Here is a 6,836-nt window from a genome sequence, read left to right on the forward strand (position 1 = left end):
TGGAAACACTCGTGGTGTCAAACAACTCAATTTGTTCTTTTTGTTGTGGAATGAATTGCCCCCCACTGAGTCAGGCTTTTTTCATTCCTCGCTTTCATCCTCTTTTTTTTGTCTTTCATTTGCCGAGCCTACCCACCCCGCTGTCCCCCATCTGATCTCTTGTTGTGCCGCTTTTTTAATCCACTTCTACCACTTTTCCTCTTCATGTCCTCTCTCTCCGTACTCACCCATCCCTTCTTCCTCCCCTTTCCTCTCCCTTTACCAGGTTGCCAGCTGTGGTTTGTTTGTTTGTGGCTCTGCTTACTTTTTAACGTTGAACAACTTTTAAAAACTCCTTGAGACCTTTGGATTATTGTAGTTGATGTTGTGGTTGGCCTGTTTTATAGATTTTTACCTGATCGTGTATTGTTGCGCCGACTCCCTGCACTCCTGGTGAGAACCGTGTGGACTCAACCCTCAGCTGACGGAACTAAAGGCTAACTTCCATTTTCTTTTCTGTGAACATCGCTCAACCGGCTTAATATTACTATGCTTTGTGACGACTGCCTAAAAGCAATAAATGACATTACCAGCCTCAAGGATGGTTTCCGATGGCTCTCAGATGAACTGCGAAAAAGGACTCTCTTTTATCCGATTTTGACACCGCAGCCACACAGTCCAAAACCATCTCAGTTATGAACTCCATCTCTGATACCATCTTCTGGGACCCATCATCTTGTTGCCAGCCCTCCTCCTGCTCCACTCCCAGCTCACGGGCTACCTGGTTGGAGTTGGTTGTCAGACGTGGCAAGACAGAAAGACTCTGAGCTGCCTCGCCTCCGTCCATAAACCTCTCATGTCATTTTACCATGCTATTAGCTGATGCCATGGTTCACCCTGTTGATGCCCCTGTGGCCAATGCTGTTCCCATGGCCGATGTTGCTCCTTCCCACATGGAACTGGTCCCTGCTCCAGCTGGGACTGCCCTGGCTGCTGCGGTGGCTGACTCAGCTCCTCCCTCTGCTGCTGCTAATGCGGGTCCTCCTGCACGGGTCTCCCTGCACCATCCTCCCTGGTGTTTGGGCAAGTTGGTCACTCCCATTCCCATTGCCACTTCCTCAGGCCAACAACATTCATCCCCACCCAAGGCTGTCCCTGACAGCACTATCAATCAGTCACCCACTCCTTCCCCTACTACCTCGATTGTTGAGGACGCCATAGTCCAAAACATCCATTTTGTAAATGTGGTCACACGCTACTTTCCTGGAGCTACCACCCCCGACATCCTGGAGAAACTCCCTGGACTCCTGGATTTATTTCCGTCAATTATGAATGCAATAGTCCATGTCTGCTCCAATGACACTGCCCGTCAGCAATCCGAGTTGACAAAAGGAGATTTTATCCGTCATTTTAATCTCCTCAACAGTTGTGGAAACATCGCTTTTATTTCTGGCCCAATGGTGTGAGGCATTTTAGCAGAAGTCTCAGCCTTCATACCTGGCTCCAGTCTGTGAGTACGGTGCACAACGTCGGTTTCGCTCACAACTTTGACTTGTTCTGGGAGCACTCTTCTCTGTATATATGAGATGGTCTTCACAACATGCTAGTTAGTCACACGCTTGCTGCTAATTTGAAGCACATTGTTCTGTCCTCCATAGGGGACCGAGTATTTACATCACACATGTGCCTTCCTGGGCCCTCTTCTTCCCCTTTGTCCACAACAATTCCACATCCTACGCTCACACCCCGCTCCCCCTTGTGGTAAGATTTCACTGCTGTTCGACCTCTTCAGATTCCTGACCGTATTACAAACAGACATCATTACCCTAACCCTCACCACACCAATGACCCGTGATTCAGTCCGATCTCGGTGCCCTTCCTCAGTCCCTACAACCTATCACAAAGCAACGTCTTCTGAAACTGGCTTTACTCAACACTCACTCACTCAATAAAAAAGCCTCATTCTGAATTAATTTATAACTGACAATAACCTTGATTTCCTCTGCCTCACTGAAACCTGGCATAAAACCCCTGGAGCATTTCTCAGTAAACCAGACCACACCCACAGGATTCACTTGCATTGATAAACCTCGTCTTGAGGGGTGGGGAGTCGGTGTTGCTGCTGTTTACAGGAAGGACATTAAAACAACCACCACTTCCATTCCTGCCACACATTCTTTTGAACACCTGCCTTCAAACTCTGGTCCCACTCCCTTGGTCACTGCCATTATCTACCCCCCCCCCCCCCAAAGCCAAACCAGTCCTTTCTCTCTGACTTCTGGTTTTCTGACCCAGCTATGTGCCATCTCACCTTCCGTTCTCCTCCTGGGTGATTTTAATATCCACATTGATGACACTGGCTGTTAATCTGCAATAGAATTCCTGGAACTACTGCAATGCTTCAACGTCACACAACATATCAACTTGCCCACTCACAGCCATGGTCACGTCCTGAATTTGGTCTGCTCCACTGGTCTCACAGCTCTCCAGCCTCAAGCTCAACATCTCTGACCACCTAGCAATCACCATGGACATTGACATCCCTGTCCCCATCCCAGAAGTCAAAAATCAAATGCATATTATCCTTCAGAAACCTTAAATCTATCTCCCCCTCAGCTGTTTCTGCCTCTCTTCCCTGTAAAATGTCTGCCTGCTCCCCGCCGTCTGATAATCCCTCCGATGTTGTCAGTTATTATGAAGACACAAGTGCAACTATTTCCTTTCGTTTTTCCAAACTAAAAATGACAGCATCTACAGCAATCTGACCCCCCCCCTTTACCACTCAGCCCCTGTCCAAGTTTTCCCCTGTGTCCTCAATGGAGCTGGAGAAATGAGAAGCTCCACTTGTCTTCTTCCCATCCCATCCAATCTTGATTAGGACTGTCTCCCAGCTATCTCCTCACTCATCACAGAAATCATTAACTCCTCCTTCAGCACTGGTTCAGTCCCCCCATACACTTAAACTGGCTGCTGTCACCCCATCCTCAAAAAACCTGGATTCAACCCTGATATTATGAGCAATTTCCAGCCCATCTCTAATTTTCCCTTTCTGTCAAAAATACTTAAACATGTTGTCACCTCCCAAACACTCAACTCATCTCCAATGACCTGCTCAAACCATTTCAATCTGGTTCCCGCTGACAGCACAGCACAGAAACAGCCGTCCTTAAAATCACTAATGACCTCTTCCTCTCCTCAGACTCTTGCCACATCAGCATTCTCATCCTCCTCAACCTCACTGCAGCTTTTCACACCACCAACCACACCATTCTTCTCTCCCACCTTGAATCTTCCCCCAATTTTACCAGTACTGCCCTCTCCTGGTTAAAGTTATATCTCAAAAATAGACAATAGTTCATCAGCATCAACAACTGCACCTCCTTCATCACTCCTCTTGTTCCCAAGGCATCCCCCAGGGTTCAGTGCTTAGTCCTCCCCTGTTCATCCTTTACATGCTCCGCCTTGGTAACATCATATGTCATCCTTGTCTCCAGTTCCACTGCTATGCTGAAGACATCCAGCTCCACATCTCCACTAAATTCATCACCACTACAACTTACCCCAGTCTGACCAACTGCCTCGCTGAAGATAAATCATGGATGCAAGCCCACTTCCTCAAACTAAATTGTGATAAATCTGACATGATTATCATCCATCCATCTCATCCATTATCTGAACTGCTTATCCTGCTCTCAGGGTCGCAGGGATGCTGGGTCCTATTCCAGCAGTCATTGGGCAGCGAGACACCCTGGACAGGCTGCCAGGCCATCATAGGGCCCAGACACACACACACACACACACACACACACACACACACACACACACACACACACACACACACACACACACAGAGTCCCTCTAGTGTTTGTTTCATGATGCTGTTGCGATTCATCCTTAAGATGTGGATTATAGTTTCCACGTCCGCGAGTAAACGAGGATCCACTAGGGTCCACATGACATAAATTTCGTCACTACCGAAGTCTGCGGATGTCTGCCCTCATCCGGCCACATGCAGGCCAGATTTTGTGAGTGCACAGGCACTGTGCTACAAGGGCACCAACTGCACATGCGCTGAAAACCAAAATGGCCACTGAATTTGAAGAGGGGGCTGTGCGAAGAGGTCCATCGCTACCTGCATCTCTACAACTCATCTTGAAAACAATACAAAGACAACCAAATGTGCGCTGTGCTTTTGGCTCCTTTCCTCTTTTTTATGTGATTGCACTAAGTACAACGGACAAAGCAGCTCTTCTTCGTCCTCCATGTCTATCCCCGTTTTGATTGATTCATTGTGTGCATGCACAGAAACATGTCGGGTGCTGTGGAATACGTCAGACGCTGATCCACTGCACATGTGTGGGACACACCACCCAAGCGGAGATCAGAAAGTAGCATAAACACAACCACTACGCACCTGTGGTGTCCATAGCTGCTCATGTACGTGTCCGCTCAGGAGTATGTTTGAGCCCTCTCTCTCTTTCTCTCTCTTTCTTCTCTCTCTCTCTCTCTCTCTCTCTCTCTCTCTCTCTCTCTCTCTCTCTCTCTCTCTCTCTCTCTCTCTCTCTCTCTCTCTCTCTCTCTCGCTCTCTCTCTCTCGCTGTCTCCTGTCACACTCTTCCGTCACTTAATTTAAGACGAATCACTCTCTCCCTGCTCTCATTCTGTCATGTGACCTGACTCTTCCCGTTAGCTCGGCTGTCGTTGTTCAAGCCTGTTTGTCCACACGGGGGCCTTTTTTTTGTTTCTTTTGTTTCAAAGACGATACCTGCTCCAGTGTTTGGATGAGGTTGACGTGTGTGTGGTGGGGGAGGGTGTCTATGTGGGGTGGGGGGGGGGGCTGTATGCTTGGGTGTGTGTGTGTGTGTGTGTTTGTGTGTGACTACGTGTGTGCGCGCACGTGTGGGTGGGTGGTGGACAGTGTCTCTATCTTTGTCTTTGTCTCCGTCTCACTCGTTCTCTCTGTCTTTCATCCAGTATCTGTCTCTGCTTCAAGGCCCTCTTGAAATAGTCCTTTAATCATAGTCGGGTGTGTGAGTGGTTCTGCGGTTCGGTGCTATAAGCAGAGACCGGGTGTATTTATAGCCGAGCCTTTCCTCTGGAAGGCAGCCTTGCTGGAGTGGCAGGAGATCACTTGAAGGCTCGTGGAGGCAGATCAGAGGGTCAGGGCCCGGATCGGGGCCTCCCCAGCCAGCCGAGAGGCAGCCGGGCTCCCCTGGAATGGGAGCCCTGGTCCGGCTCGGGTTTGGTTTGGCTCGGGTTTGGTTTAAAACGGTCGGGCTGGACGCTAAGGCAGCAGCGTGACCCCAGGGTGAAGTGGCTGCACGCAGAAGTACACATGTACGGAGTCTTCGCAGACACACACACATACACACTATTACTCTTTTGCTCTCCATGCTCTCCACACACTAGATTGTACACATATGCAACATTTCATGTTACACTAAATGCGACTTACGCTCGCAGTCCACCACTCACATCCCTCTTTATGCTCTCTCTTTTCTGGCAGTGGCCCCTCCGTACACCGCCAGGGTGTTGTCTGAAGTGTAGCGAGGCTGTGCTGCATCGCCGTCGTGTTTATGCGAGAAAACCAAACTAGTTTCACTGCGTTGCCTTTTCATATGGAACAACAGAGCATGTGATCCCAGGAGCCCCTCAATTGCCATCGCAACAACCTCAGGGTGTTTTTCTCCTCCTTTTCAGACTTATTATTTCTCCCTCTTCTTGCTGTCTGTTCGCTTTCTTTTATTTTATCCCCCCCCTCCCTCCCTCCCTCCCTCCCTATTCCCTCTTTGCCCAACTTTTGCCTCCAGTACCCAAGGCCTTGTAATTTACGTCGCTCCACCCTCGAACATGCAGACATGAACGCTCGCACAAAGCGCAGCGGCGGCGGCGGCGAGCACAAACCTGCACACACACACGCACACACACACACACGCTGCTGTCCCTGTAAACACAAACACACTCATGCGCACACACGCATGCTGCTGTCGCTGTAAACACAAACACACTCATGTGCACACACGCGCGCTTACACACATGAGCAGTCTTATGGCAGGTAGCCTCCGGGCTGCCGCTGTGTGGTGGCAGGTGGTAACTGCGCCCCCCCCCCCCCCACCCCCACCCCCGATCGCCTCTTAATGACGGCGTTGCTGATCATTTCAAATGAGTCCCTTGAAGCTCACAAAGCAGAACCGTTTCTCTGTCTCTAGAGAGGCGGTCGAGACACCAAGCAGGTACCCCCGGAGAACTGTTCAGAAGTGTGTTTTCATGTGTGTGTGTGCGCGTGTTGTGTGTGTGTGTGTGCGTGCGTGCGCAGCGCGCGTGTGTTTGTGAGTTCGTTGGTACGTGTGTCAGCTCCAGTTTTTTTGCCTGGCTGTGTGGAACATAGCAGATGTGCTCAGTGCTCCCCTGAGGATGCTGTCTCTCTCTCTCTCTCCCTCTCTCTCTCTCCCCCTCTCTCTCGCTCTCTCAGTCTTTCATCCATTTTGCACATCCATGCATACCCTCCAATGTTTGTACACCATTGCTCTCCAGATAATAAGCTAAGTTCAGAGCTTATCCCTTCTCCCTTACAATTCACTCCTTCCTCCCTGGCGTTTCTTTCACTCCTTCCCTCCTTTCCTCCCCATTCTTTCCCTGTCCTCAAATCCCTCCACTGCTCCCTAGTTCCCATTTAAAGCCTACTTCTTAATCCAGAAACAGGTCTGGACTGTGGATGTGTTTAAACAGCACCGGTCTGTTTCACATTCATACGCTTGTGCACAGGCACACCGGGGAGCCGCCGGTCACAGTCATACTCTCTGACTGTCAAACACCGAGCAGCTCCACTCAAAAAGTTGGTGTTTAAGGGCCTTATT

General features: G+C 49.7%; 1 protein-coding gene across 1 annotated transcript in view; it reads left to right on the forward strand.

The window, feature by feature from the left end:
* Nucleotides 1-6,836, forward strand: part of sema4c (sema domain, immunoglobulin domain (Ig), transmembrane domain (TM) and short cytoplasmic domain, (semaphorin) 4C) — a 90,618-nt gene that overhangs the window by 58,826 nt on the left and 24,956 nt on the right. The window lies entirely within an intron of this gene.

This window comes from Lampris incognitus, chromosome 1, assembly GCF_029633865.1.
Source record: "Lampris incognitus isolate fLamInc1 chromosome 1, fLamInc1.hap2, whole genome shotgun sequence".
In the NCBI taxonomy this organism is placed as follows: Eukaryota; Metazoa; Chordata; class Actinopteri; order Lampriformes; family Lampridae; genus Lampris; species Lampris incognitus.